The sequence below is a fragment of the Primulina tabacum genome, chromosome 10, assembly GCF_025594145.1.
Source record: "Primulina tabacum isolate GXHZ01 chromosome 10, ASM2559414v2, whole genome shotgun sequence".
In the NCBI taxonomy this organism is placed as follows: domain Eukaryota; kingdom Viridiplantae; phylum Streptophyta; class Magnoliopsida; order Lamiales; family Gesneriaceae; genus Primulina; species Primulina tabacum.
This window is the reverse complement of record NC_134559.1, coordinates 38,385,192-38,412,736: the sequence shown is the minus strand read 5'-3', so window position 1 is coordinate 38,412,736 and position 27,545 is coordinate 38,385,192. Positions and strand designations below refer to the sequence as shown.

Genomic DNA, 27,545 nt, shown 5'->3' with positions numbered 1-27,545 from the left:
TCCTTTTTATTTTTTTTTCAATTTTCTGGGAACATTTATCGATTTTTGTTGTCGTGAGCCGGTTCTGTGCGGAAGGGTATGACGCAGATTACTCGGAGACGGTTAACTCATTAAAAACAATTATTTCGACTGTTTTATCCATAATTTACGTAAACGGTCGCGATACGAGGTCTTCCCAGGGAGGTCACCCATCCTAGCTCGCCATCGCGCCAGAACGCTTAACTTCATGGTTATGATTGGGCGAGAGCAGTGCCGCGTGTGTCCATCGCCCCGCTCCACACGTACTCGAGGGATATAAGAATAAACATCCCACTCAATGTCGGTGCGATCATACCAGCTAATGCACCGGATCCCATCAGAACTCCGAAGTTAAGCGTGCTTGGGCGAGAGAGCAGTACTAGGATGGGTGACCCCCTGGGAAGTCCTCGTGTGCACCCTTTTCGTGTTTTTTATTTTGATTACTTGTTGACAGACGTTTCGGCTCAAATCATCTGAATCTCGATCGGGACCAGATAAGACATGTGAAATGAAAGTAGCTCGGGCACTGCCGGATTTGGACAAAATTGTAGGCTAATTTGATTGTAAACGGGCAAACGGACGAGACTCATTACCGCAATGAGCTGACGAGATTTTAGCCGAATTCCTTCTCTAAGACCTCTAATTTGCGATTTACGCTTCTGTTAAGCTTTCGTTTCCTCGAGAAATCCGCTTAGGAAGTTCGAAATTCGATTCCGGTTCCATTTTATCGTATCGAGGCATAATAATAATATTTACATTCGTTATTTCCTTCTTTATTTTTTCATTTTCTGGGAACATTTATCGATTTTTGTTGTCGTGAGCCGGTTCTGTGCGGAAGGGTATGACGCAGATTACTCCGAGACGGTTAACTCATTAAAAACAATTATTTCACTGTTTTATCCATAATTTACGTAAACGGTCGCGACACGAGGTCTTCCCAGGGAGGTCACCCATCCTAGCTCTGCCATCGCCAGAACGCTTAACTTCATGGTTATGATGGGCGAGAGCAGTGCCGCGTGTTGTCCATCGCCGCCCGCTCCACACGTACTCGAGGGATATAAGAATAAACATCCCATAGCGTGCGAGATTAGCCGATAATCTCTAACACCTCTAATTGCGATTACGCTGCTGTTAGGTGCCCTCTAAGTCTCTTGCACCCTTTTCGTGTTTTCTATTTTGATTACTTGGACAGACGATTTTCGGCTCAAATCATCTGAATCTCGATCGGGACCAGATAAGACATGTGAAATGAAAGTAGCTCGGGCCTGCGGATTTGGACAAAATTGTAGGCTAATTTGATTGTAACAGGGGCAAACGGACGAGATCATTGCCACCCAATGAGCTGACGAGATTTTAGCCGAATTCCTTCTCTAAGACTCTCTAATTTGCGATTTATGCTCTGTTAAGCTTCGTTTTCTCGAGAATTCCGCTTAGGAAGTTCGAAATTCGATTCTGGTTCCATTTTATCGTATCCTAAGAATAATAATAGCTTTACATTCGTTATTCCTTCTTCTTATTTTTTTTTTATTTTCTGGGAACATTTATCGATTTTTGTGTCGTGAGCCGGTTCTGTGCGGAAAGGTGTGACGCAGATTACTCTGGAGCCGGTTAACTCATTAAAAACAATAATTTCGACTGTTTATTCATAATTACGTAAACGATCTCGACACGAGGTCTTCCAGGGAGGTCACCCATCCTTACCTCTGCCATCGAGCCAGACCGCTTAACTTCATGGTTATGATTAGGCGAGAGCAGTGCACGCGTGTGGTCCATCGCCGCTGCTCCACACGTACTCGAGGGATATAAGAATAAACATCCCACTCAATGTCGGGTGGGCGATCATACCAGCACTAATGCACCGGATCCCATCAGAACTCCGACGTGAAGCGTGCTTGGGCGAAAGCGCGAGTACTAGGATGGGTGAACCCCCTGGGAAGTCCTCGTGTTGCACCCCCTTTTCGTGTTTCTTCTATTTCTGATTATTTGTTGACAGACGACGTTTCGGCTCAAATCATCTGAATCTCGATCGGGACCAGATAAAGAACTGTGAAATGAAAGTAGCTCGGGCACTGCCGGATTTGGACAAAATTGTAGGCTAATTTTATTGTAACGGCCAAACGGACGAGACTCATTGCTACGCAATGATAGCTGACGAGATTTAGCCGAATTCTTCTCTAAGACCCTCTAATTTGCGATTTATGCTTCTGTTAAGCTTTCGTTTTCTCGAGAAATCCGCTTAGGAAGTTCGAAATTCGATTCGGTTCCATTTATCGTATCCGAGGCATAATAAAAGCTTTACATTCGTTATTTCCTTCTTCTTATTTTTTTCAATTTTCTGGGAACATTTATCGATTTTTGTTGTCGTGAGCCGGTTCTGTGCGGAAGGGTATGACGCAGATTACTCCGGAGAAGGTCAACTCATTAAAAACAATTATTTCCACTGTTTTATCCATAATTTACGTAAACGGTCGCGACACGAGGTCTTCCCAGGGAGGTCACCCATCCTAGCTCTGTCATCGCGCCAGAACGCTTAACTTAATGGTTCTGATTGGGCGGGAGCAGTGCCGCGTGTTGTCCATCGCCGCCCGCTCCACACGTACTCGAGGGATATAAGAATAAACATTCCACTCAATGACGGGTGCGATCATACCAGCACTAATACATCGGATCCCATCAGAACTTCGAAGTTAAGCGTGCTTGGGCTAGAGCAGTACTAGGATGGGTGACCCCCTGGGAAGTCCTCGTGTTGCACCCCTTTTCGTGTTTTTCTATTTCTGATTACTTGTTGACAGACGAGTTTCGGCTCAAATCATCGGAATCTCGATCGGGACCAGATAAGACATGTGAAATGAAAGTAGATCGGGCACTGCCGGATTTGGACAAAATTGTAGGCTAATTTGATTGTAAACGGGCAAACGGACGAGATTCAATGCTACGCAATGAGCTGACGAGATTTTAGCCGAATTCCTTCTCTTGACGAGATTTTAGCCGAATTCCTTCTTTAAGACCCTCTAATTTGCGATTTTCCGCTTCTGTTAAGCTTTCGTTTTCTCGAGAAATCCGCTTAGGAAGTTCGAAATTCGATTCCGGTTCCATTTTATCGTATCCGAGGCATAATAATAGCTTTACATTCGTTATTTCCTTCTTCTTATTTTTTTCTATTTTCTGGGAACATTTATCGATTTTTGTTGTCGTGAGCCGGTTCTGTGCGGAAGGGTATGACGCAGATTACTCCGGAGACGGTTAACTCATTAAAAACAATTATTTCGACTGTTTTTATCCATATTTACGTAAACGGTCGCGCTACGAGGTCTTCCAGGGAGGTCACCCATCCTAGCTCTGCCATCGCGCCAGAACGCTTAACTTCATGGTTAAGATTGGGCGAGAGCAGTGCCGCGTGTTGTCCATCGTCGCCCGCTCCACACGTACTCGAGGGATATAAGAATAAACATCCCACTCAATTTCGGGTGCGATCATACCAGCACTAATGCACCGGATCCCATCAGAACTCCGAAGTTAAGCGTGCTTAGGCGAAAGCGCAGTACTAGGATCGGTGACCACCTGGGAAGTCCTCGTGTTGCACCCCTTTTCGTGTTTTTCTATTTTTGATTTTATTGTAAACGGGCAAACGGACGAGACTCATTACTCCGCAAAGTGCTCGCGAGATTTTAGCTAAATTTCTTCTCTAAGACCCTCTAATTTGCGATTTACCGATTCTGTTAATGTTCTGTTTCCTCGAGAAATCCGTTCAGGAAGTTCAAAATTCGATTCCGGATCCATTTTATCGTATCCCATGAATAATAATAGCTTTACATTCTTGGAAGTCCTCGTGTTGCACCCCTTTTCGTGTTTTTCTATTTTTGATTACTTGTTGACAGACGATTTTCGGCTCAAATCATCTGAATCTCGATCGGGACCAGATAAAACATGTGAAATGAAAGTAGCTCGGGCACTGCCGGATTTGGACAAAATTGTAGGCTAATTTGATTGTAAACGGGCAAACGGACGAGACTCATTGCCACCCAATGAGCTGACGAGATTTTAGCCGAATTCCTTCTCTAAGACTCTCTAATTTGCGATTTATTGCTTCTGTTAAGCTTTCGTTTTCTCGAGAAATCCGCTTAGGAAGTTCGAAATTCGATTCCGGTTCCATTTTATCGTATCCGAGGCATAATAATAACTTTACATTCGTTATTTCCTTCTTCTTATTTTTTTCAATTTTCTGGGAACATTTATCGATTTTTGTTGTCGTGAGCCGGTTCTGTGCGGAAGGGTATGACGCAGATTACTCCGTAGACGGTTAACTCATTAAAAACAATTATTTCCACTGTTTTATCCATAATTTACGTAAACGATCGCGATACGAGGTCTTCCCAGGGAGGTCACCCATCCTAGCTCTGCCATCGCGCCAAAACGCTTAACTTCATGGTTATGATTGGGCGAGAGCAGTGCCGCGTGTTGTCCATCGCCGCCCGCTCCACACGAACTCGAGGGATATAAGAATAAACATCCCACTAGAGCTGACGAGATTTTAGCCGAATTTCTTCTCTAACACCCTCTAATTTGCGATTTACCGCTTCTGTTAAGGTTTCGTTTCCTCGAGAAATCCGCTTAGGAAGTTCGAAATTCGATTCCGGTTCCATTTTATCGTATCCCAAGCATAATAACAGCTTTACATTCGTTATTTCCTTCTTCTTTTTTTTTCTATTTTCTGGGAACATTTATTCATTTTTGTTGTCGTGAGCCGGTTCTGTGTGAAAGGGTATGACGCAGATTACTCCGGAGAAGGTCAACTCATTAAAAATAATATTTCGACTGTTTTATCAATAATTTACGTAAACGGTCGCGACACGAGATCTTCCCAGGGAGGTCACCCATCCTAGCTCTGCCATCGCGCCAGAACGCTTAACTTAATGGTTATGATTGGGCGAGAGCAGTGCCGCGTGTTGTCCATCGCCGCCCGCTCCACACGTACTCGAGGGATATAAGAATAAACATTCCACTCAATGACGGGTGCGATCATACCAGCACTAATAAATCGGATCCCATCAGAACTCCGAAGTTAAGCGTGCTTGGGCTAGAGCAGTACTAGGATGGGTGACCCCCTAGGAAGTCCTCGTGTTGCACCCCTTTTCGTGTTTTTCTATTTCTGATTACTTGTTGACAGACGAGTTTCGGCTCAAATCATCTGAATCTCGATCGGGACCAGATAAGACATGTGAAATGAAAGTAGATCGGGCACTGCCGGATTTGGACAAAATTGTAGGCTAATTTGATTGTAAACGGGCAAACGGACGAGACTCAATGCTACGCAATGAGCTGACGAGATTTTAGCCGAATTCCTTCTCTTGACGAGATTTTAGCCAAATTCCTTCTTTAAGACCCTCTAATTTGCGATTTTCCGCTTCTGTTAAGCTTTCGTTTTCTCGAGAAATCCGCTTAGGAAGTTCGAAATTCGATTCCGGTTCCATTTTATCGTATCCGAGGCATAATAATAGCTTTACATTCGTTATTTCCTTCTTCTTATTTTTTTTCTATTTTCTGGGAACATTTATCGATTTTTGTTGTCGTAAGCCGGTTCTGTGCGGAAGGGTATGACGCAGATTACTCCGGAGACGGTTAACTCATTAAAAACAATTATTTCGACTGTTTTATCCATATTTTACGTAAACGGTCGCGATACGAGGTCTTCCCAGGGAGGTCACCCATTCTAGCTCTGCCATCGCGCCAGAACGCTTAACTTCATGGTTATGATTGGGCGAGAGCAGTGCCGCGTGTTGTCCATCGTCGCCCGCTCCACACGTACTCGAGGGATATAAGAATAAACATCCCACTCAATTTCGGGTGCGATCATACAAGCACTAATGCACCGGATCCCATCAGAACTCCGAAGTTAAGCGTGCTTAGGCGAAAGCGCAGTACTAGGACCGGTGACCACCTGGGAAGTCCTCGTGTTGCACCCCTTTTCGTGTTTTTCTATTTTTGATTACTTGTTGAAAGACGATTTTCGGCTCAAATCATCTGAATCTCGATCGGGACCTGATAAAACATGTGAAATCACCGTAGCTCGGGTACTGCCTGATTTGGACAAAATTGTAGGCTAATTTTATTGTAAACGGGCAAGCGGACGAGACTCATTACTACGCAATGAGCTGACGAGATTTTAGACGAATTCCTTCTCTAAGACCCTCTAATTTGCCATTTACCGCTTCTGTTAAGCTTTCGTTTTCCTCGAGAAATCCGCTTAGGAAGTTTGAAATTCGATTCCGATTCCATTTTATCGTATCCCAGGCATAATAACAGCTTTACATTCGTTATTTCCTTCTTCTTATTTTTTTTTCTATTTTCTGGGAACCTTTATCGATTTTTGTTGTCGTGAGCCGGTTCTGTGCGGAAGGGTATGACGCAGATTACTCCGGAGACGGTAACTCATTAAAAACAATTATTTCGACTGTTTTATGCATAATTTACGTAAACGATCGCGACACGAGGTCTTTCCGAGAAGGTCACCCATCCTAGCTCTGCCATCGCGCCAGAACGCTTAACTTCATGGTTATGATTGGGCGAGAGCAGTGCCGCGTTTTGTCCATCGCCGCCCGCTCCACACGTACTCGAGGGATATAAGAATAAACATCCCACTCAATGTCGGGTGCGATCATAACAGCACTAATGCACCGGATCCCATCAGAACTCCGAAGTTAAGCGTGCTTGGGCGAAAGCGCAGTACTAGGATGGGTGACCCCCTGGGAAGTCCTCGTGTTGCACCCCTTTTCGTGTTTTTCTATTTTTGATTACACTTGTTGACAGACGATTTTCGGCTCAAATCATCTGAATCTCGATCGAGACCAGATAAGACATGTGAAATGAAAGTAGCTCGGGCACTGCCGGATTTGGACAAAATTGTAGGCTAATTTGATTGTAAACGGGCAAACGGACGAGACGCATTACTACGCAATGAGCTGACGAGATTTTAGCCGAATTCCTTCTCTAAGACCCTCTAATTTGCGATTTACCGCTTCTGTTCAGCTTTCGTTTCCTCGAGAAATCCGCCTAGGAAGTTCGAAATTCGATTCCGGTTCCATTTTATCGTATCCCAGGCATAATAATAGCTTTACATTCGTTATTTCCTTCTTCTTATTTTTTTCTATTTTATGGGAACATTTATCGATTTTTGTTGTCGTGAGCCGGTTCTGTGCGGAAGGATATGACACAGATTACTCCAGAGACGGTTAACTCATTAAAAACAATTATTTCGACTGTTTTAACCATAATTTACGTAAACGGTCGCGACACGAGGTCTTCCCAGGGAGGTCACCCATCCTAACTCTGCCATCGCGCCAGAACGCTTAACTTCATGGTTATGATTGGGCGAGAGCAGTGCCGCGTGTTGTCCATCGCCGCCCGCTCCACACGTCTTCGAGGGATATAAGAATAAACATCCCACTCAATGTCGGGTGAGATCATACCAGCACTAATGCACCGGATCCCATCAGAACTCCGAAGTTAAGCGTGCTTGGGCGAAAGCGCAGTACTAGAATGGGTGACCCCCTGGGAAGTCCTCGTCTTGCACCCCTTTTCGTGTTTTTCTATTTTTGATTACTTGTTGACAGACGATTTTCGGCTCAAATCATCTGAATCTCGATCGAGACTAGATAAGACATGTGAAATGAAAGTAACTCGGGCAATGCCGGATTTGGACAAAATTGTAGGCTAATTTGATTGTAAACGGGCAAACGGACGAGACTCATTACTATGCAATGAGCTGACGAGATTTTAGCCGAATTCCTTCTGTAAGACCCTCTAATTTGCGATTTACCGCTTCTGTTAAGCTTTCGTTTCCCCGAGAAATCCGCTTAGGAAGTTTGAAATTCGATTCCGGTTCCATTTTATCGTATCCCAAACATAATAATTGCTTTACATTCGTCATTTCCTTCTTCTTAGTTTTTTTTATTATTTTCTGGGAACATTTATCGATTTTGTTGTCGTGAGCCGGTTCTGTGCGGAAGGGTATGACGCAGATTACTCCGGAGACGGTTAACTCATTAAAAACAATTATTTCGACTGTTTTATCCATAATTTACGTAAACGATCGCGACACGAGGTCTTCCAGGGAGGTCACCCATCCTAGCTCTGCCATCGCGCCAGAACGCTTAACTTCATGGTTCTGATTGGGCGAGAACAGTGCCGCGTGTTGTCCATCGCCGCTTGCTCCACCCGTACTCGAGGGATATAAGAATAAACATCCACTCAATGACAGGTGCGATCATACCAGAACTAATGCACCGGATCCCATCAGAACTCCGAAGTTAAGCGTGCTTAGACGAGAACAGTACTAGGATGGGTGACCCACTGCGACGTCCTCGTGTTGCACCCCTTTTCGTGTTTTTCTATTTCTGATTACTTGTTCACAGACGAGTTTCGGCTCAAATCATCTGAATCTCGATCGGGACCAGATAAGACATGTGAAATGAAAGTAGCTCGGGCACTGCCGGATTTGGACAAAATTGTAGGCTAATTTGATTGTAAACGGGCAAACTGACGAGACTCATTGCTACGCAATGACCTGACGAGATTTTAGCCGAATTCCGTCTCTAAGACCCTCTAATTTGCGATATATTGCTTCTGTTAAGCTTTCGTTTTCTCGAGAAATCCGCTTAGGAAGTTCGAAATTCGATTCCGGTTCCATTTTATCGTATCCGAGGCATAATAATAGCTTTACATTCGTTATTTCCTTCTTCTTATTTTTTTATATTTTCTGGGAACATTTATCGATATTTGTTGTCGTGAGCCGGTTTTGTGCGGAAGGGTATGACGCAGATTACTCCGGAGACGGTTAACTCATTAAAAACAATTATTTCCACTGTTTTTTCCATAATTTACGTAAACAGTCGCGATACGAGGTCTTCCCAGGGAGGTCACCCATCCTAGCTCTATCATCGCGCCAGAACGCTTAACTTCATGGTTATGATTGGGCGAGAGCAGTGCCGCGTGTTGTCCATCGCTGCCCGCTCCACACGTACTCGAGGGATATAAGAATAAACATCCCACTAGAGCTGACGAGATTTTAGCCGAATTTCGTCTCTAACACCCTCTAATTTGCGATTTACCGCTTCTGTTAAGCTTTCGTTTCCTCGAGAAATCCGCTTAGGAAGTTCGAAATTTGATTCCGGTTCCATTTTATCGTATCCCAGGCATAATAACAGCTTTACATTCGTTATTTCCTTCTTCTTATTTTTTTTTTCTATTTTCTGGGAACATTTATTCATTTTTGTTGTCATGAGCCGGTTCTGTGTGGAAGGGTATGACGCAGATTACTCCGGAGAAGGTCAACTCATTAAAAACAATATTTCGACTGTTTTATCCATAATTTACGTAAACGGTCGTGACACGAGGTCTTCACAGGGAGGTCACCCATCCTAGCTCTGCCATCGCGCCAGAACGCTTAACTTCATGGTTATGATTGGGCGAGAGCAGTGCCGCGTGTTGTCCATCGCCGCCCGCTCCACACGTACTCGAGGGATATAAGAATAAACATCCCACTCAATGTCGGGTGCGATCATACCAGCAATAATGCACCGGATCCCATCAGAACTCCGAAGTTAAGCGTGCTTGGGCGAAAGCGCAGTACTAGGATGGGTGACCCCAGGGGAAGTCCTCGTGTTGCACCCCTTTTCGTGTTTTTCTATTTTTGATTACTTGTTGACAGACGATTTTCGGCTAAAATCATCTGAATCTCGATCGAGACCAGATAAGACATGTGAAATGAAAGTAGCTCGGGCACTGCCGGATTTGGACAAAATTGTAGGCTAATTTGATTGTAAACGGGCAAACGGACAAGACTCATTACTACGCAATGAGCTGACGAGATTTTAGCCGAATTCCTTCTCTAAGACCCTCTAATTTGCGATTTACCACTTCTGTTAAGCTTTCGTTTCCTCCAGAAATCCGCTTAGAAAGTTCGAAATTCGATTCCGGTTCCATTTTATCGTATCCCTAGCATAATAATAGCTATACATTCGTTATTTCCTTCTTCTTATTTTTTTTTTCTATTTTCTGGGAACATTTATTCATTTTTGTTGTCGTGAGCCGGTTCTGTGGGGAAGGGTATGATGCAGATTACTCCGGAGACGGTTAACTCATTAAAAACAATATTTCGACTGTTTTATCCATAATTTAAGTAAACGGTTGCGACACGAGGTCTTCCTTGGGAGGTCACCCATCCTAGCTCTGCCATCGCGCCAGAAAGCTTAACTTCATGGTTCTTATTGGGCGAGAACAGTGCCGCGTGTTGTCCATCGCCGCTTGCTCCACCCGTACTCGAGGGATATAAGAATAAACATCCCACTCAATGTCGGATGCGATCATACCAGCACTAATGCACCGGATCCCATCAAAACTCCAAAGTTAAGCGTGCTTGGGCGAGAGCAGTACTAGGATGGGTGACACCCTGGAAAGTCCTCGTGTTGCACCCTTTTTCGTGTTTTCTATTTTTTATTACTTGTTGACAGATGATTTTCGGCTCAAATCAACTGAATCTCGATCGGGACCAGATAAGACATGTGAAATGAAAGTAGCTCGGGCACTGCCGGATTTGGACAAAATTGTAGGCTAATTTGATTGTAAACGGGCAAACGGACGAGACACATTACTCCGCTAAGTGCTCGCGAGATTTTTGCTAAATTTCTTCTCTAAGACCCTCTAATTTGCGATTTACCGCTTCTGTTAATGTTCCGTTTCCTCGAGAAATCAGTTCAGGAAGTTTGAAATTCGATTCCGGATCCATTTTATCGTATCCCAGGAATAATAATAGCTTTACATTCTTGGAAGTCCTCGTGTTGCACCCCTTTTCGTGTTTTTCTATTTTTGATTACTTGTTGACAGACGATTTTCGGCTCAAATCATCTGAATCTCGATCGGGACCCGATAAAACATGTGAAATGAAAGTAGCTCGGGCACTGCCGGATTTGGATAAAATTGTAGGCTAATTTAATTGTAAACGGGCAAGCGGACGAAACTCATTACTACGCAATGAGCTGACGAGATTTTAGCCGAATTTCTTCTCTAAGACCCTCTAATTTGCGATTTACCGCTTCTGTTAAGCTTTCGTTTCCTCGATAAATCCGCTTAGGAAGTTCGAAATTCGATTTCGGTTCCATTTTATCGTATCCCAGGCATAATAACAGCTTTACATTCGTTATTTCCTTCTTCTTATTTTTTTTTCTATTTTCTGGGAACATGTATCGATTTTTGTTGTCGTTAGCCGGTTCTGTGCGGAAGGGTATGACGCAGATTACTTCGGAGACGGTTAACTCATTAAAAACAATTATTTCGACTGTTTTATCCATAATTTACGTAAACGGTCGCGACACGAGGTCTTCCCGGGGAGGTCACCGATCCTAGCTCTGCCATCGCGCCAGAACGCTTAACTTCATGGTTATGATTGGGCGAGAGCAGTGCCGCGTGTTGTCCATCGCCGCCCGCTCCACACGTACTCGAGTGATATAAGAATAAACATCCCACTCAATGTCGGGTGCGATCATACCAGCACTAATGCACCGGATCCCATCAGAACACCGAAGTTAAGCGTGCTTGGGCGAAAGCGCAGTACTAGGATCGGTGACCACCTGGGAAGTCCTCGTGTTGCACCCCTTTTCGTGTTTTTCTATTTTTGATTACTTGTTGACAGACGATTTTCTGCTCAAATCATCTGAATCTCGATCGGGACCAAATAAGACATGTGAAATCACTGTAGCTCGGGTACTGCCTGATTTGGACAAAATTGTAGGCTAATTTTATTGTAAACGGGCAAACGGACGAGACTCATTACTCCGCAAACTGCTCGCGAGATTTTAGCTAAATTTCTTCTCTAAGACCCTGGAAAATCCTCGTGTTGCACCCTTTTTCGTGTTTTCTATTTTTTATTACTTGTTGACAGATGATTTTCGGCTCAAATCAACTGAATCTCGATCGGGACCAGATAAGACATGTGAAATGAAAGTAGCTCGGGCACTGCCGGATTTGGACAAAATTGTAGGCTAATTTGATTGTAAACGGGCAAACGGACGAGACACATTACTCCGCAAAGTGCTCGCGAGATTTTTGCTAAATTTCTTCTCTAAGACCCTCTAATTTGCGATTTACCGCTTCTGTTAATGTTCCGTTTCCTCGAGAAATCAGTTCAGGAATTTCGAAATTCGATTCCGGATCCATTTTATCGTATCTCAGGAATAATAATAGCTTTACATTCTTGGAAGTCCTCGTGTTGCACCCCTTTTCGTGTTTTTCTATTTTTGATTACTTGTTGACAGACAATTTTCGGCTCAAATCATCTGAATCTCGATCGGGACCAGATAAAACATGTGAAATGAAAGTAGCTCGGGCACTGCCGGATTTGGACAAAATTGTAGGGTAATTTGATTGTAAACGGGCAAGCGGACGAGACTCATTACTACGCAATGAGCTGACGAGATTTTAGCCGAATTCCTTCTCTAAGACCCTCTAATTTGCGATTTACCGCTTCTGTTAAGCTTTCGTTTCCTCGAGAAATCCGCTTAGGAAGTTCGAAATTCGATTTCGGTTTAATTTTATCGTATCTCAGGCATAATAACAGCTTTACATTCGTTATTTCCTTCTTCTTATTTTTTTTTCTATTTTCTGGGAACATTTATCGATTTTTGTTGTCGTGAGCCGGTTCTGTGCGGAAGGGTATGACGCAGATTACTCCGGAGACGGTTAACTCATTAAAAACAATAATTCCGACTGTTTTATCCATAATTTACCTAAACGGTCGCGACACGAGGTCTTCCCGGGGAGGTCACCCATCATACCTTTGCCATCGCGCTAGAACGCTTAACTTCGTGGTTATGATTGGGCGAGAGCAGTGCCGCGTGTTGTCCATCGCCGCCCGCTCCACACGTACTCGAGGGATATAAGAATAAACATCCCACTCAATGTCGGATGCGATCATACCAGCACTAATGCACCGGATCCCATCAGAACTCCGAAGTTAAGCGTGCTTGGGCGTGAGCAGTACTAGGTTTGGTGACACCCTGGAAAGTCCTCGTGTTGCACCCTTTTTCGTGTTTTCTATTTTTGATTACTTGTTGACAGACGATTTTTGGCTCAAATAATCTGAATCTCGATCGGGACCAGATAAGACATGTGAAATGAATGTAGCTCGGGCACTGCCGGATTTGGACAAAATTGTAGGCTAATTTTATTGTAAACGGACAAACGGACGAAACTCATTACTACGCAATGAGCTGACGAGATTTTAGCCGAATTCCTTCTCTAAGACCCTCTAATTTGCGATTTACCGCTTCTGTTAAGCTTTCGTTTCCTCGAGAAATCCGCTAAGGAAGTTCGAAATTCGATTCTGGTTCCATTTTATCGTATCCTAAGAATAATAATAGCTTTACATTCGTTATTTCCTTCTTCTTATTATTTTCTTTTTTCTGGGAACATTTATCAATTTTTGTTGTCGTGATCCGGTTCTGTGCGGAAGGGTGTGACGCAGATTACTCCGGAGACGGTTAACTCATTAAAATCAATAATTTCGACTGTTTTATCCATAATTTACGTAAACGGTGACACGAGGTCTTCCCAGGGAGGTCACCCATCCTACCTCTGCCATCGAGCCAGAACGCTTAACTTCATGGTTATGATTGGGCGAGAGCAGTGCCGCGTGTTGTCCATCGCCGCCCGCTCCACACGTACTCGAGGGATATAAGAATAAACATCCCACTCAATGTCGGGTGCGATCATACCAGCACTAATGCACCGGATCCCATCAGAACTCCGAAGTTAAGCGTGCTTGGGCGAAAGCGCAGTACTAGGATGGGTGACCCCGTGGGAAGTCCTCGTGTTGCACCCCTTTTCGTGTTTTTCTATTTTTGATTACTTGTTGACAGACGATTTTTGGCTCAAATCATCTGAATCTCGATCGAGACCAGATAAGACATGTGAAATGAAAGTAGCTCGGGCACTGCCGGATTTGGACAAAATTGTAGGCTAATTTGATTGTAAACGGGCAAACGGACAAGACTCATTACTACGCAATGAGCTGACGAGATTTTAGCCGAATTCCTTCTCTAAGACCCTCTAATTTGCGATTTACCTTTTCTGTTAAGCTTTCGTTTCCTCAAGAAATCCGCTTAGAAAGTTCGAAATTCAATTCCGGTTCCATTTTATCGTATCCCTAGCATAATAATAGCTTTACATTCGTTATTTCCTTCTTCTTATTTTTTTTCTATTTTCTGGGAACATTTATTCATTTTTGTTGTCGTGAGCCGGTTCTGTGGGGAAGGGTATGATGCAGATTACTCCGGAGACGGTTAACTCATTAAAAACAATATTTCGACTGTTTTATCCATAATTTACGTAAACGGTTGCGACACGAGGTCTTCCTAGGGAGGTCACCCATCCTAGCTCTGCCATCGCGCCAGAAAGCTTAACTTCATGGTTCTGATTGGGCGAGAACAGTGCCGCGTGTTGTCAATCGCCGCTTGCTCCACCCGTACTCGAGGGATATAAGAATAAACATCCCACTTAATGACGGGTGCGATCATACCAGCACTAATGCACCGGATCCCATCAAAACTCCGAAGTTAAGCGAGCTTGGGCGAGAGCAGTACTAGGATGGGTGCCCCCCTGGGAAGTCCTCGTGTTGCACCCTTTTTCGTGTATTTCTATTTTTGATTACTTGTTGACAGAAGATTTTCGGCTCAAATCATCTGAATCTCGATCGGGACTAGATAAGACATGTGAAATGAAAGTAGCTCGGGCACTGCCGGATTTGGACAAAATTGTAGGCTAATTTGATTGTAAACGGGCAAACGGACGAGACTCATTGCTACGCAATGAGCTGACGAGATTTTAGCCGAATTCCTTCTCTAAGACCCTCTAATTTGCGATTTACCGCTTCTGTTAAGCTTTCGTTTTCTCGAGAAATCCGCTTAGGAATTTTGAAATTCGATTCCGGTTCCATTTTATCGTATCCGAGGCATAATATTAGCTTTACATTCGTTATTTCCTTCTTCTTATTTTTTTTCTATTTTCTGGGAACATTTATCGATTTTTGTTGTCGTGAGCCGGTTCTGTGCGGAAGGGTATGACGCAGATTGCTCCGGAGACGGTTAACTCATTAAAAACAATTATTTCAACTGTTTTATCCATAATTTACGTAAACGGTCGCGATACGAGGTCTTCCCAGGGAGGTCACCCATCCTAGCTCTGCCATCGCGCCATAACGCTTAACTTCATGGTTATGATTGGGCGAGAACAGTGCCGCGTGTTGTCCATCGCCTCCCGCTCCACACGTACTCGAGGGATATAAGAATAAACATCCCACTCAATGTCGGGTGCGATCATACCAGCACTAATGCACCGGATCCCATCAGAACTTCGAGGTTAAGCGTGCTTGGGCGAAAGCGCAGTACTAGGATCGGTGACCACCTGGGAAGTCCTCGTGTTGCACCCCTTTTCGTGTTTTTCTATTTTTGATTACTTGTTGACGGACGATTTTCTGCTCAAATCATCTGAATCTCGATCGGGACCAAATAAGACATTACCGTAGCTCGGGTACTGCCTGATTTGGACAAAATTGTAGGCTAATTTTATTGTAAATGGGCAAACGGACGAGACTCATTACTCCGCAAAGTGCTCGCGAGATTTTAGCTAAATTTCTTCTCTTAGACCCTCTAATTTACGATTTACCGCTTCTGTTAATGTTCCGTTTCCTCGAGAAATCCATTTAGGAAGTTCGAAATTCGATTCCGGATCCATTTTATCGTATCCCATGAATAATAATAGTTTTACATTCTTGGAAGTCCTCGTGTTGCACCCCTTTTCGTGTTTTTCTATTTTTGATTCCTTGTTGACAGACGATTTTCGGCTCAAATCATCTGAATCTCGATCGGGACCAGATAAAACATGTGAAATGAAAGTAGCTCGGGCACTGCCGGAATTGGACAAAATTGTAGGCTAATTTGATTGTAAACCGGCAAACGGACGAGACTCATTACTACGCAATGAGCTGACGAGATTTTAGCCGAATTTCTTCTCTAAGACCCTCTAATTTGCGATTTACCGCTTCTGTTAAGCTTTCGTTTCCTCGAGAAATCCGCTTAGGAAGTTCGAAATTCGATTTCGGTTCCATTTTATCGTATCCCAGGCATAATAACAACTTTACATTCGTTATTTCCTTCTTCTTATTTTTTTTTCTATTTTCTGGGAACATTTATCGATTTTTGTTGTCGTGAGCCGGTTCTGTGCGGAAGGGTATGACGCAGATTACTCCGGAGACGGTTAACTCATTAAAAACAATTATTTCGACTGTTTTATCCATAATTTACGTAAACGGTCGCGACACGAGGTCTTCCCGGGGAGGTCACCCATCCTTGCTCTGCCATCGCGCCAGAACGCTTAACTTCATGGTTATGATTGGGCGAGAGCAGTGCCGCGTGTTGTCCATCGCCGCCCGCTCCACACGTACTCGAGGGATATAAGAATAAACATCCCACTCAATGTCGGGTGCGATCATACCAGCACTAATGCACCGGATCCCATCAGAAATCCGAAGTTAAGCGTGCTTGGGCGAAGGCGCAGTACTAGGATGGGTGACCCCCTGGGAAGTCCTCGTGTTGCACCCCTTTTCGTGTTTTTCTATTTTTGATTACTGGTTGACAGACGATTTTCGGCTCAAATCATCTGAATCTCGATCGGGACCAGATAAGACATGTGAAATGAAAGTAGCTCGGGCACTGCTGGATTTGGACAAAATTGTAGGCTAATTTGATTGTAAACGGGCAAACGGACGAGACTCATTACTACGCAATGAGCTGACGAGATTTTATCCGAATTCCTTCTCTAAGACCCTCTAATTTGCGATTTACCGCTTCTGTTAAGCTTTCGTTTCCTCAAGAAATCCGCTTAGAAAGTTCGAAATTCGATTCCGGTTCCATTTTATCGTATCCCAAGCATAATAATAGCTTTACATTCGTTATTTCCTTCTTCTTATTTTTTTTCTATTTTCTGGGAACATTTATTCATTTTTGTTGTCGTGAACCGGTTCTGTGTGGAAGGGTATGACGCAGATTACTCCGGAGACGCTTAACTCATTAAAAACAATATTTCGACTGTTTTATCCATAATTTACGTAAACGGTCGCGACACGAGGTTTGGCCAGGGAGGTCACCCATCCTAGCTCTGCCATCGCGCCAGAACGCTTAACTTCATGGTTATGATTGGACGAGAGTAGTGCCGCGTGTTGTCCTTCGCCGCCCGCTCCACACGTACTCGAGGGATATAAGAATAAACATCCCACTCAATGTCGGGTGCAATCATACCAGCACTAATGCACCGGATACCATCAGAACTCCGAAGTTAAGGTGCTTGGGCGAGAGCAGTACTAGGATGGGTGACCCCCTGGGAAGTCCTCGTGTTGCACCCCTTTTCGTGTTTTTCTATTTTTGATTACTTGTTGACTGACGATTTTCGGCTCAAATCATCTGAATCTCGATCGGGACTAGATAAGACATGTGAAATCAACGTGGCTCGGGCACTGCCGGATTTGGACAAAATTGTAGGCTAATTTGATTGTAAACGGGCAAACGGACAAGACTCATTACTACGCAATGAGCTGACGAGATTTTAGCCGAATTCCTTCTCTAAGACCCTCTAATTTGCGATTTACCGCTTCTGTTCAGCTTTCGTTTCCTCGAGAAATCCGCCTAGGAAGTTCAAAATTCGATTCCGGTTCTATTTTATCGTAGCCCAGGCATAATAATAGCTTTACATTCGTTATTTCCTTCTTCTTATTTTTTTTTCTATTTTCTGGGAACATTTATCGATTTTTGTTGTCGTGAGCCGGTTCTGTGCGGAAGGGTATGACGCAGATTACTCCGGAGACGGTTAACTCATTAAAAACAATTATTTCGACTGTTTTATCCATAATTTACGTAAACGGTCGCGACACGAGGTCTTCCCAGGGAGGTCACCCATCCTACCTCTGCCATCGCGCCAGAGCGCTTAACTTCATGGTTATGATTGGACGAGAGCAGTGCCGCGTGTTGTCCATCGCCGCCCGCTCCACACGTCTTCGAGGGATATAAGAATAAACATCCCACTCAATGTCGGGTGCGATCATACCAGCACTAATTCACCGGATCCCATCAGAACTCCGAAGTTAAGCGTGCTTGGGCGAGAGCAATACTAGAATGGGTGACCCCCTGGGAAGTCCCCGTGTTGCACTCTTTTTCGTGTTTTTCTATTTTTGTTAACTTGTTGACAGACGATTTTCGGCTCAAATCATCTGAATCTCGATCGTGACCAGATAAGACATGTGAAATCAACGTCGCTCGGGCACTGCCGGATTTGGACAAAATTGTAGCCTAATTTGATTGTAAACGAGCAAACGGACGAGGCTCATTACTACGCAATAAGCTGACGAGATTTTTGCCGAATTCCTTCTCTAAGACCCTCTAATTTGCGATTTACCGCTTCTGTTTAGCTTTCGTTTCCTCGAGAAATCCGCTTAGGAAGTTCGAAATTCGATTCTGGTTCCATTTTATCGTATCCCATGCATAATAATAGCTTTACATTCGTTATTTCCTTCTTCTTATTTTTTTTTCTATTTTCTGGGAACATTTATCGATTTTTGTTGTCGTGAGCCGGTTCTGTGCGGAAGGTTGTGACGCAGATTACTCCGGAGACGGTTAACTCATTAAAAACAATTATTTCGACTGTTTTATCCATAATTTACGTAAACGGTCGCGACACGAGGTCTTCCCAGGGAGGTCACCCATCCTACCTCTGCCATCGAGCTAGAACGCTTAACTTCGTGGTTATGATTGGGCGAGAGCAGTGCCGCGTGTTGTCCATCGCCGCCCGCTCCACACATCTTCGAGGGATATAAGAATAAACATCCCACTCAATGTCGGGTGCGATCATACCAGCACTAAAGCACAGGATCCCATCAGAACTCCGAAGTTAAGCGTTCTTGGGCGAAAGCGCAGTACTAGGATGGGTGACCCCCTGGGAAGTCCTCGTGTTTCACCCCTTTTCGTGTTTTTCTATTTTTGATTACTTGTTGACAGACAATTTTCGGCTCAAATCATCTGAATCTCGATCGAGACCAGATAAGACATGTGAAATGAAAGTAGCTCGGGCAATGCCGGATTTGGACAAAATTGTAGGCTAATTTTATTGTAAACGGGCAAACGGACGAGACTCATTACTACGCAATGAGCTGACGAGATTTTAGCTGAATTCCTTCTCTAAGACCCTCTAATTTGGGATTTACCGCTTCTGTTAAGCTTTCGTTTCCTCGAGAAATCCGCTTTGGAAGTTTGAAATTCGGTTCCGGTTCCATTTTATCGTATCCCAAACATAATAATTGCTTTACATTCGTTATTTCCTTCTTTTTATTTTTTTTTCTATTTTCTGTGAACATTTATCGATTTTTGTTGTCGTGAGCCGGTTCTGTGCGGAAGGGTATGACGCAGATTACTCCGGAGACGGTTAACTCATTAAAAAAAATTATTTCGACTGTTTTATCCATAATTTACGCAAACGGTTGCGACACGAGGTCTTCCCAGGGAGGTCACCCATCCTAGCTCTGCCATCACGCCAGAAAGCTTAACTTCATGGTTCTGATTGGGAGAGAACAGTGCCCCGTGTTGTCAATCGCCGCTTGCTCCACCCGTACTCGAGGGATATAAGAATAAACATCCCACTAAATGACGGGTGCGATCATACGAGCACTAATGCACCGGATCCCATCAAAACTCGGAAGTTAAGCGTGCTTCGGCGAGAGTAGTAGTATGATGGGTGACCCCCTGGGAAGTCCTCGTGTTGCACCTTCTTTCCTGTTTTTCTATTTTTGATTACTTGTTGACAGACGATTTTCGGCTCAAATCAACTGAATCTCGATCGGGACCAGATAAGACATGTGAAATGAAAGTAGCTCGGGCACTACCGGATTTGGACAAAATTGTAGGCTAATTTGATTGTAAACGGGCAAACGGACGAGACTCATTACTACGCAATGAGCTGACGAGATTTTAGCTGAATTCCTTCTCTAAGACCCTCTAATTTGGGATTTACCGCTTCTGTTAAGCTTTCGTTTCCTCGAGAAATCCGCTTTGGAAGTTTGAAATTCGGTTCCGGTTCCATTTTATCGTATCCCAAACATAATAATTGCTTTACATTCGTTATTTCCTTCTTTTTATTTTTTTTTCTATTTTCTGTGAACATTTATCGATTTTTGTTGTCGTGAGCCGGTTCTGTGCGGAAGGGTATGACGCAGATTACTCCGGAGACGGTCAACTCATTAAAAACAATTATTTCGATTTTTTTATCTATAATTTACGTAGACGGTCGCGACACGAGGTCTTCCCAGAGTGGTCACCCATCCTACCTCTGCCATCGAGCAAGAACGCTTAACTTCATGGTTATGATTGGGCGAGAGCAGTGCCGCGTGTTGTCCAACGCCGCCCGCTCCACACGTATTCGAGGGATATAAGAATAAACATCCACTCAATGTTGGGTGCGATCATACCAGCACTAATGCACCGGATCCCATCAGAACTCCGAAGTTAAGCGTGCTTGGAAGGAGAGCAGTACTAGGATGGGTGACCCTCTGGGAAGTCCTCGTGTTGCACACTTTTTCGTGTTTTTCTATTTCTGATTACTTGTTGACAGACGAGTTTCGGCTCAAATAATCTGAATCTCGATCGAAACCAGATAAGACATGTGAAATGAAAGTAGCTCGGGCACAGCCGGATTTGGACAAAATTGTAGGCTAATTTGATTGTAAACGGGCAAACGGACGAGACTCATTACTACGCAATGAGCTGACGAGATTTTAGCTGAATTTCTTCTCTAAGACCCTCTAATTTGCGATTTACCGCTTCTGTTAAGCTTTCGTTTCCTCGAGAAATCCGCTTAAGAAGTTCGAAATTCGATTCCGGTTCTATTTTATCGTATCCGAGGCATAATAATAGCTTTACATTCGTTATTTACTTCTTATTTTTTTTCTATTTTCTGGGAACATTTATCGATTTTTGTTGTCGTGAGCCGGTTCTGTGCGGAAGGTTATGACGCAGATTACTCCAGAGACGGTTAACTCATTAAAAACAATTATTTCGACTGTTTTATCCATACGGTCGCGAAACGAGGTTTTCCCAAGGAGGTCACCCATCCTAGCTCTGCCATCGCGCCAGAACGCTTAACTTCATGGTTATGATTGGGCGAGAGCAGGGCCGCGTGTTGTCCATCGCCGCCAGCTCCACACGTACTCGAGAGATATAAGAATAAACATCCCACTCAATGCCGGGTGCGATCATACCAGCACTAATGCACCGGATCCCATCAGAACTCCGAAGTTAAGCGTGCTTGGGCGAGAGCGCAGTACTAGGATGGGTGCCCCCCTGGGAAGTCCTCGTGATGCACCCCTTTTCGTGTTTTTCTATTTTTGATTACTTGTTGACAGACGATTTTCGGCTCAAATCATCTGAATCTCGATCGGGACTAGATAAGACATGTGAAATGAAAGTAGCTCGGGCACTGCCGGATTTGGACAAAATTGTAGGCTAATTTGATTGTAAACGGGCAAACGGACGAGACTCATTGCTACGCAATGAGCTGACGAGATTTTAGCCGAATTCCTTCTCTAAGACCCTCTAATTTGCGATTTACCGCTTCTGTTAAGCTTTCGTTTCCTCGAGAAATCCGCTTAGGAAGTTCGAAATTCGATTCTGGTTCCATTTTATCGTTTCCCAGGAATAATAATAGCTTTACATTCGTTATTTTCTTCTTCTTATTTTTTTTTTATTTTCTGGGAACATTATCGATTTTGTTTGTCGTGAGCCGGTTCTGTGCGGAAGGATATGACGCAGATTACTCCGGAGACGGTCAACTCATTAAAAACAATTATTTTGACTGTTTTATCTATAATTTACGTAAACAGTCGCGACACGAGGTCTTCCCAACGAGGTCACCCATCCTACCTCTGCCATCGAGCCAGAACGCTTAACTTCATGGTTATGATTGGGCGAGAGCAGTGCCGCGTGTTGTACATCGCCGCCCGCTCCACACGTACTCGAGGGATATAAGAATAAACATCCCACACAATGTCGGGTGCGATCAACGAGCACTAATGCACCGGATCCCATCAGAACTCCGAAGTTAAGCGTGCTTGGGCGAGAGCAATACTAGGATGGGTGATCTCCTTGGAAGTCCTCGTGTTGCACTTCTTTTCGTGTTTTTCTATTTCTGATTACTTGTGACAGACGATTTTCGGCTCAAATCAACTGAATCTCGATCAGGCGGGACCAGATAAGACATGTGAAATGAAAGTAGCTCGGGCACTGCCGGGATTTGGAAAAAATTGTTGGCTAAACGGGCAAACGGACGAGACTCATTACTACGCAATGAGCTGGCGAGATTTTAGCCGAATTCCTTCTCTAAGACCTTCTAATTTGCGATTTACCACTTTCTGTTAAGCTTTCGTTTCCTCGAGAAATCCGCTTAGGAAGTTCGAAATTCGATTCTGGTTCCATTTTATCGTATCCCATGCATAATAATTGCTTTACATTCGTTATTTCCTTCTTCTTATTTTTAATCTATTTTTCTGGGAACATTATCGATTTTTGTTGTCGTGAGCCGGTTCTGTGTGGAAGGGTATGACGCAGATTACTCCGGAGACGGTTAACTCATTAAAAACAATTATTTCGACTGTTTTATCCGTAATTTACGTAAACGGTCGCGACACGAGGTCTTTCCAAGGAGGTCACCCATCCTACCTCTTCCATCGCGCCAGAACGCTTAACTTCATGGTTATGATTGGGCTGAGGAGCAGTGCCGCGTGTTGCATCCATCGCCGCCCGCTCCACACAGTACTCGAAGGATATAAGGATAAACATCCCACTCAATGTCAGGTGCGATCATACCAGCACTAATGCACCGGATCCCATTAGAACTCCGAAGTTAAGCTTGCTGGGGCGAAAGCGCAGTACTAGGATGGGTGACCCCCTGGGAAGTCCTCGTGTTGCACCCCTTTTCGTGTTTTTCTATTTTTGATTACTTGTTGACAGACGATTTTTGGCTCAAATCATCTGAATCTCGATCGAGACCAGATAAGACGTGAAATGAAGGTAGCTCGGGCACTGCCGGATTTGGACAAAATTGTAGGCTAATTTGATTGTAAAAGGGCAAACGGACGAGACTCATTACTACGCAATGAGCTGGCGAGATTTTAGCCGAATTCTTTCTCTAAGACCTTCTAATTTGCGATTTACCGCTTCTGTTAAGCTTTCGTTTCCTCGAGAAATCCGCTTAGGAAGTTCGAAATTCGATTCTGGTTCCATTTTATCATTTCCCGAGAATAATAATAGCTTTGCATTCGTTATTTCCTTCTTCTTATTTTTTTTTTATTTTCTGGGAACATTTATCGATTTTTTTTGTCGTGAGCCGGTTCTGTGCGGAAGGGTATGACGCAGATTACTCCGGAGACGGTCAACTCATTAAAAACAATTATTTTGACTGTTTTATCTATAATTTACGTAAACGGTCGCGACACGAGGTCTTCCCAAAGAGGTCACCCATCCTCCCTCTGCCATCGGTCAGAACGCTTAACTTCATGGTTATGATTGGGCGAGAGCAGTGCCGCGTGTTGTCCATCGCCGCCCGCTCCACACGTACTCGAGGGATATAAGAATAAACATCCCACTCAATGTCGGGTGCGATCATACCAGCACTAATGCACCGGATCCCATCAGAACTCCGAAGTTAAGCGTGCTTGGGCGAGAGCAGTACTAGGATGGGTGACCCCTGGGAAGTCCTCGTGTTGCACCCTTTTCGTGTTTTTCTATTTTGATTACTTGTTGACAGACGATTTTCGGCTCAAATCATCTGAATCTCGATCGGGACCAGATAAGACATGTGAAATGAAAGTAGCTCGGGCACTGCCGGATTTGGACAAAATTGTAGGCTAATTTGATTGTAAACGGGCAAACGGACGAGACTCATTACTACGCAATGAGCTGACGAGATTTTAGCCGAATTCCTTCTCTAAGACCCTCTAATTTGCGATTTACCGCTTCTGTTAAGCTTTCGTTTCCTCGAGAAATCCGCTTAGGAAGTTCGAAATTCGATTCCGGTTCCATTTTATCGTATCCCAGGCATAATAATAGCTTTACATTCGTTATTTCCTTCTTCTTATTTTTTTTCTATTTTCTGGGAACATTTATCGATTTTGTTGTCGTGAGCCGGTTCTGTGCGGAAGGGTATGACGCAGATTACTCCGGAGACGGTTAACTCATTAAAAACAATTATTTCGACTGTTTTATCCATAATTTACGTAAACGGTCGCGACACGAGGTCTTCCCAGGGAGGTCACCCATCCTACTCTGCCATCGCGCCAGAACGCTTAACTTCATGGTTATGATTGGGCGAGAGCAGTGCCGCGTGTTGTCCATCGCCGCCCGCTCCACACGTACTCGAGGGATATAAGAATAAACATCCCACTCAATGTCGGGTGCGATCATACCAGCACTAATGCACCGGATCCCATCAGAACTCCGAAGTTAAGCGTGCTTGGGCGAGAGTACTAGGATGGGTGACCCCTGGGAAGTCCTCGTGTTGCACCCTTTTCGTGTTTTTTATTTTTGATTACTTGTTGACAGACGATTTTCGGCTCAAATCATCTGAATCTCGATCGGGACCAGATAAGACATGTGAAATGAAAGTAGCTCGGGCACTGCCGGATTTGGACAAAATTGTAGGCTAATTTGATTGTAAACGGGCAAACGGACGAGACTCATTACTACGCAATGAGCTGACGAGATTTTAGCCGAATTCCTTCTCTAAGACCCTCTAATTTGCGATTTACCGCTTCTGTTAAGCTTTCGTTTCCTCGAGAAATCCGCTTAGGAAGTTCGAAATTCGATTCCGGTTCCATTTTATCGTATCCCAGGCATAATAATAGCTTTACATTCGTTATTTCCTTCTTCTTATTTTTTTTCTATTTTCTGGGAACATTTATCGATTTTTGTTGTCGTGAGCCGGTTCTGTGCGGAAGGGTATGACGCAGATTACTCCGGAGACGGTTAACTCATTAAAAACAATTATTTCGACTGTTTTATCCATAATTTACGTAAACGGTCGCGACACGAGGTCTTCCCAGGGAGGTCACCCATCCTCTCTGCCATCGCGCCAGAACGCTTAACTTCATGGTTATGATTGGGCGAGAGCAGTGCCGCTGTTGTCCATCGCCGCCCGCTCCACACGTACGAGGGATATAAGAATAAACATCCCACTCAATGTCGGGTGCGATCATACCAGCACTAATGCACCGGATCCCATCAGAACTCCGAAGTTAAGCGTGCTTGGGCGAGAGCAGTACTAGGATGGGTGACCCCTGGGAAGTCCTCGTGTTGCACCCTTTTCGTGTTTTTCTATTTTGATTACTTGTTGACAGACGATTTTCGGCTCAAATCATCTGAATCTCGATCGGGACCAGATAAGACATGTGAAATGAAAGTAGCTCGGGCACTGCCGGATTTGGACAAAATTGTAGGCTAATTTGATTGTAAACGGGCAAACGGACGAGACTCATTACTACGCAATGAGCTGACGAGATTTTAGCCGAATTCCTTCTCTAAGACCCTCTAATTTGCGATTTACGCTTCTGTTAAGCTTTCGTTTCCTCGAGAAATCCGCTTAGGAAGTTCGAAATTCGATTCCGGTTCCATTTTATCGTATCCCAGGCATAATAATAGCTTTACATTCGTTATTTCCTTCTTCTTATTTTTTTTCTATTTTCTGGGAACATTTATCGATTTTTGTTGTCGTGAGCCGGTTCTGTGCGGAAGGGTATGACGCAGATTACTCCGGAGACGGTTAACTCATTAAAAACAATTATTTCGACTGTTTTATCCATAATTTACGTAAACGGTCGCGACACGAGGTCCCCAGGGAGGTCACCCATCCTAGCTCTGCCATCGCGCCAGAACGCTTAACTTCATGGTTATGATTGGGCGAGAGCAGTGCCGCGTGTTGTCCATCGCCGCCCGCTCCACACGTACTCGAGGGATATAAGAATAAACATCCCACTCAATGTCGGGTGCGATCATACCAGCACTAATGCACCGGATCCCATCAGAACTCCGAAGTTAAGCGTGCTTGGGCGAGCAGTACTAGGATGGGTGACCCCTGGGAAGTCCTCGTGTTGCACCCTTTTCGTGTTTTTCTTTTTGATTACTTGTTGACAGACGATTTTCGGCTCAAATCATCTGAATCTCGATCGGGACCAGATAAGACATGTGAAATGAAAGTAGCTCGGGCACTGCCGGATTTGGACAAAATTGTAGGCTAATTTGATTGTAAACGGGCAAACGGACGAGACTCATTACTACGCAATGAGCTGACGAGATTTTAGCCGAATTCCTTCTCTAAGACCCTCTAATTTGCGATTTACCGCTTCTGTTAAGCTTTCGTTTCCTCGAGAAATCCGCTTAGGAAGTTCGAAATTCGATTCCGGTTCCATTTTATCGTATCCCAGGCATAATAATAGCTTTACATTCGTTATTTCCTTCTTCTTATTTTTTTTCTATTTTCTGGGAACATTTATCGATTTTTGTTGTCGTGAGCCGGTTCTGTGCGGAAGGGTATGACGCAGATTACTCCGGAGACGGTTAACTCATTAAAAACAATTATTTCGACTGTTTTATCCATAATTTACGTAAACGGTCGCGACACGAGGTCTTCCCAGGGAGGTCACCCATCCTACTCTGCCATCGCGCCAGAACGCTTAACTTCATGGTTATGATTGGGCGAGAGCAGTGCCGCGTGTTGTCCATCGCCGCCCGCTCCACACGTACTCGAGGGATATAAGAATAAACATCCCACTCAATGTCGGGTGCGATCATACCAGCACTAATGCACCGGATCCCATCAGAACTCCGAAGTTAAGCGTGCTTGGGCGAGAGCAGTACTAGGATGGGTGACCCCTGGGAAGTCCTCGTGTTGCACCCTTTTCGTGTTTTTCTATTTTTGATTACTTGTTGACAGACGATTTTCGGCTCAAATCATCTGAATCTCGATCGGGACCAGATAAGACATGTGAAATGAAAGTAGCTCGGGCACTGCCGGATTTGGACAAAATTGTAGGCTAATTTGATTGTAAACGGGCAAACGGACGAGACTCATTACTAGCAATGAGCTGACGAGATTTTAGCCGAATTCCTTCTCTAAGACCCTCTAATTTGCGATTTACCGCTTCTGTTAAGCTTTCGTTTCCTCGAGAAATCCGCTTAGGAAGTTCGAAATTCGATTCCGGTTCCATTTTATCGTATCCCAGGCATAATAATAGCTTTACATTCGTTATTTCCTTCTTCTTATTTTTTTCTGTATTTTCTGGGAACATTTATCGATTTTTGTTGTCGTGAGCCGGTTCTGTGCGGAAGGGTATGACGCAGATTACTCCGGAGACGGTTAACTCATTAAAACAATTATTTCGACTTTTATCC

At 44.1% G+C, this 27,545-nt stretch overlaps 28 non-coding genes and 2 pseudogenes across 28 annotated transcripts; all 30 read left to right on the top strand.

Moving 5' to 3' along the window:
* Positions 1 to 320: 320 nt before the first annotated feature.
* LOC142511662 (5S ribosomal RNA) lies at positions 321 to 438 on the top strand (annotated as a pseudogene).
* Positions 439 to 1,849: 1,411 nt separating this feature from the next.
* On the top strand, positions 1,850 to 1,972 carry LOC142511508 (5S ribosomal RNA; annotated as a pseudogene).
* A 682-nt stretch (positions 1,973 to 2,654) lies between these two features.
* On the top strand, positions 2,655 to 2,773 carry LOC142514769 (5S ribosomal RNA). Its single transcript, XR_012810646.1, has one exon. It is a non-coding gene; the product is annotated as a 5S ribosomal RNA (ribosomal RNA).
* Positions 2,774 to 3,483: 710 nt separating this feature from the next.
* On the top strand, positions 3,484 to 3,604 carry LOC142508207 (5S ribosomal RNA). The gene has a single exon (XR_012806432.1). It is a non-coding gene; the product is annotated as a 5S ribosomal RNA (ribosomal RNA).
* A 1,425-nt stretch (positions 3,605 to 5,029) lies between these two features.
* LOC142516187 (5S ribosomal RNA) lies at positions 5,030 to 5,148 on the top strand. The gene has a single exon (XR_012811995.1). It is a non-coding gene; the product is annotated as a 5S ribosomal RNA (ribosomal RNA).
* A 712-nt stretch (positions 5,149 to 5,860) lies between these two features.
* On the top strand, positions 5,861 to 5,981 carry LOC142509927 (5S ribosomal RNA). Its single transcript, XR_012808072.1, has one exon. It is a non-coding gene; the product is annotated as a 5S ribosomal RNA (ribosomal RNA).
* A 684-nt stretch (positions 5,982 to 6,665) lies between these two features.
* On the top strand, positions 6,666 to 6,786 carry LOC142516917 (5S ribosomal RNA). Its single transcript, XR_012812685.1, has one exon. It is a non-coding gene; the product is annotated as a 5S ribosomal RNA (ribosomal RNA).
* Positions 6,787 to 7,470: 684 nt separating this feature from the next.
* LOC142508152 (5S ribosomal RNA) lies at positions 7,471 to 7,591 on the top strand. Its single transcript, XR_012806380.1, has one exon. It is a non-coding gene; the product is annotated as a 5S ribosomal RNA (ribosomal RNA).
* Positions 7,592 to 8,273: 682 nt separating this feature from the next.
* LOC142509720 (5S ribosomal RNA) lies at positions 8,274 to 8,392 on the top strand. The gene has a single exon (XR_012807879.1). It is a non-coding gene; the product is annotated as a 5S ribosomal RNA (ribosomal RNA).
* A 1,174-nt stretch (positions 8,393 to 9,566) lies between these two features.
* LOC142506728 (5S ribosomal RNA) lies at positions 9,567 to 9,687 on the top strand. The gene has a single exon (XR_012805010.1). It is a non-coding gene; the product is annotated as a 5S ribosomal RNA (ribosomal RNA).
* Positions 9,688 to 10,371: 684 nt separating this feature from the next.
* On the top strand, positions 10,372 to 10,490 carry LOC142508505 (5S ribosomal RNA). The gene has a single exon (XR_012806715.1). It is a non-coding gene; the product is annotated as a 5S ribosomal RNA (ribosomal RNA).
* Positions 10,491 to 11,546: 1,056 nt separating this feature from the next.
* Positions 11,547 to 11,667, top strand: LOC142508759 (5S ribosomal RNA). Its single transcript, XR_012806962.1, has one exon. It is a non-coding gene; the product is annotated as a 5S ribosomal RNA (ribosomal RNA).
* A 1,306-nt stretch (positions 11,668 to 12,973) lies between these two features.
* LOC142515182 (5S ribosomal RNA) lies at positions 12,974 to 13,092 on the top strand. The gene has a single exon (XR_012811038.1). It is a non-coding gene; the product is annotated as a 5S ribosomal RNA (ribosomal RNA).
* Positions 13,093 to 13,770: 678 nt separating this feature from the next.
* LOC142514741 (5S ribosomal RNA) lies at positions 13,771 to 13,891 on the top strand. Its single transcript, XR_012810620.1, has one exon. It is a non-coding gene; the product is annotated as a 5S ribosomal RNA (ribosomal RNA).
* A 682-nt stretch (positions 13,892 to 14,573) lies between these two features.
* LOC142515228 (5S ribosomal RNA) lies at positions 14,574 to 14,692 on the top strand. The gene has a single exon (XR_012811085.1). It is a non-coding gene; the product is annotated as a 5S ribosomal RNA (ribosomal RNA).
* Positions 14,693 to 15,375: 683 nt separating this feature from the next.
* LOC142509286 (5S ribosomal RNA) lies at positions 15,376 to 15,496 on the top strand. Its single transcript, XR_012807469.1, has one exon. It is a non-coding gene; the product is annotated as a 5S ribosomal RNA (ribosomal RNA).
* Positions 15,497 to 16,546: 1,050 nt separating this feature from the next.
* Positions 16,547 to 16,667, top strand: LOC142516125 (5S ribosomal RNA). The gene has a single exon (XR_012811937.1). It is a non-coding gene; the product is annotated as a 5S ribosomal RNA (ribosomal RNA).
* A 682-nt stretch (positions 16,668 to 17,349) lies between these two features.
* On the top strand, positions 17,350 to 17,467 carry LOC142516009 (5S ribosomal RNA). The gene has a single exon (XR_012811827.1). It is a non-coding gene; the product is annotated as a 5S ribosomal RNA (ribosomal RNA).
* Positions 17,468 to 18,151: 684 nt separating this feature from the next.
* LOC142514239 (5S ribosomal RNA) lies at positions 18,152 to 18,270 on the top strand. Its single transcript, XR_012810142.1, has one exon. It is a non-coding gene; the product is annotated as a 5S ribosomal RNA (ribosomal RNA).
* A 684-nt stretch (positions 18,271 to 18,954) lies between these two features.
* Positions 18,955 to 19,075, top strand: LOC142509141 (5S ribosomal RNA). Its single transcript, XR_012807328.1, has one exon. It is a non-coding gene; the product is annotated as a 5S ribosomal RNA (ribosomal RNA).
* Positions 19,076 to 19,759: 684 nt separating this feature from the next.
* Positions 19,760 to 19,878, top strand: LOC142517453 (5S ribosomal RNA). Its single transcript, XR_012813198.1, has one exon. It is a non-coding gene; the product is annotated as a 5S ribosomal RNA (ribosomal RNA).
* Positions 19,879 to 20,561: 683 nt separating this feature from the next.
* LOC142506561 (5S ribosomal RNA) lies at positions 20,562 to 20,681 on the top strand. Its single transcript, XR_012804850.1, has one exon. It is a non-coding gene; the product is annotated as a 5S ribosomal RNA (ribosomal RNA).
* A 669-nt stretch (positions 20,682 to 21,350) lies between these two features.
* Positions 21,351 to 21,471, top strand: LOC142515992 (5S ribosomal RNA). The gene has a single exon (XR_012811811.1). It is a non-coding gene; the product is annotated as a 5S ribosomal RNA (ribosomal RNA).
* Positions 21,472 to 22,153: 682 nt separating this feature from the next.
* On the top strand, positions 22,154 to 22,271 carry LOC142509664 (5S ribosomal RNA). The gene has a single exon (XR_012807827.1). It is a non-coding gene; the product is annotated as a 5S ribosomal RNA (ribosomal RNA).
* Positions 22,272 to 22,953: 682 nt separating this feature from the next.
* On the top strand, positions 22,954 to 23,074 carry LOC142507871 (5S ribosomal RNA). The gene has a single exon (XR_012806112.1). It is a non-coding gene; the product is annotated as a 5S ribosomal RNA (ribosomal RNA).
* Positions 23,075 to 23,754: 680 nt separating this feature from the next.
* On the top strand, positions 23,755 to 23,872 carry LOC142511150 (5S ribosomal RNA). The gene has a single exon (XR_012808714.1). It is a non-coding gene; the product is annotated as a 5S ribosomal RNA (ribosomal RNA).
* Positions 23,873 to 24,551: 679 nt separating this feature from the next.
* On the top strand, positions 24,552 to 24,666 carry LOC142514809 (5S ribosomal RNA). The gene has a single exon (XR_012810686.1). It is a non-coding gene; the product is annotated as a 5S ribosomal RNA (ribosomal RNA).
* A 676-nt stretch (positions 24,667 to 25,342) lies between these two features.
* On the top strand, positions 25,343 to 25,460 carry LOC142511139 (5S ribosomal RNA). Its single transcript, XR_012808713.1, has one exon. It is a non-coding gene; the product is annotated as a 5S ribosomal RNA (ribosomal RNA).
* A 678-nt stretch (positions 25,461 to 26,138) lies between these two features.
* LOC142515368 (5S ribosomal RNA) lies at positions 26,139 to 26,254 on the top strand. The gene has a single exon (XR_012811218.1). It is a non-coding gene; the product is annotated as a 5S ribosomal RNA (ribosomal RNA).
* Positions 26,255 to 26,933: 679 nt separating this feature from the next.
* LOC142511128 (5S ribosomal RNA) lies at positions 26,934 to 27,051 on the top strand. The gene has a single exon (XR_012808712.1). It is a non-coding gene; the product is annotated as a 5S ribosomal RNA (ribosomal RNA).
* Positions 27,052 to 27,545: the final 494 nt, after the last annotated feature.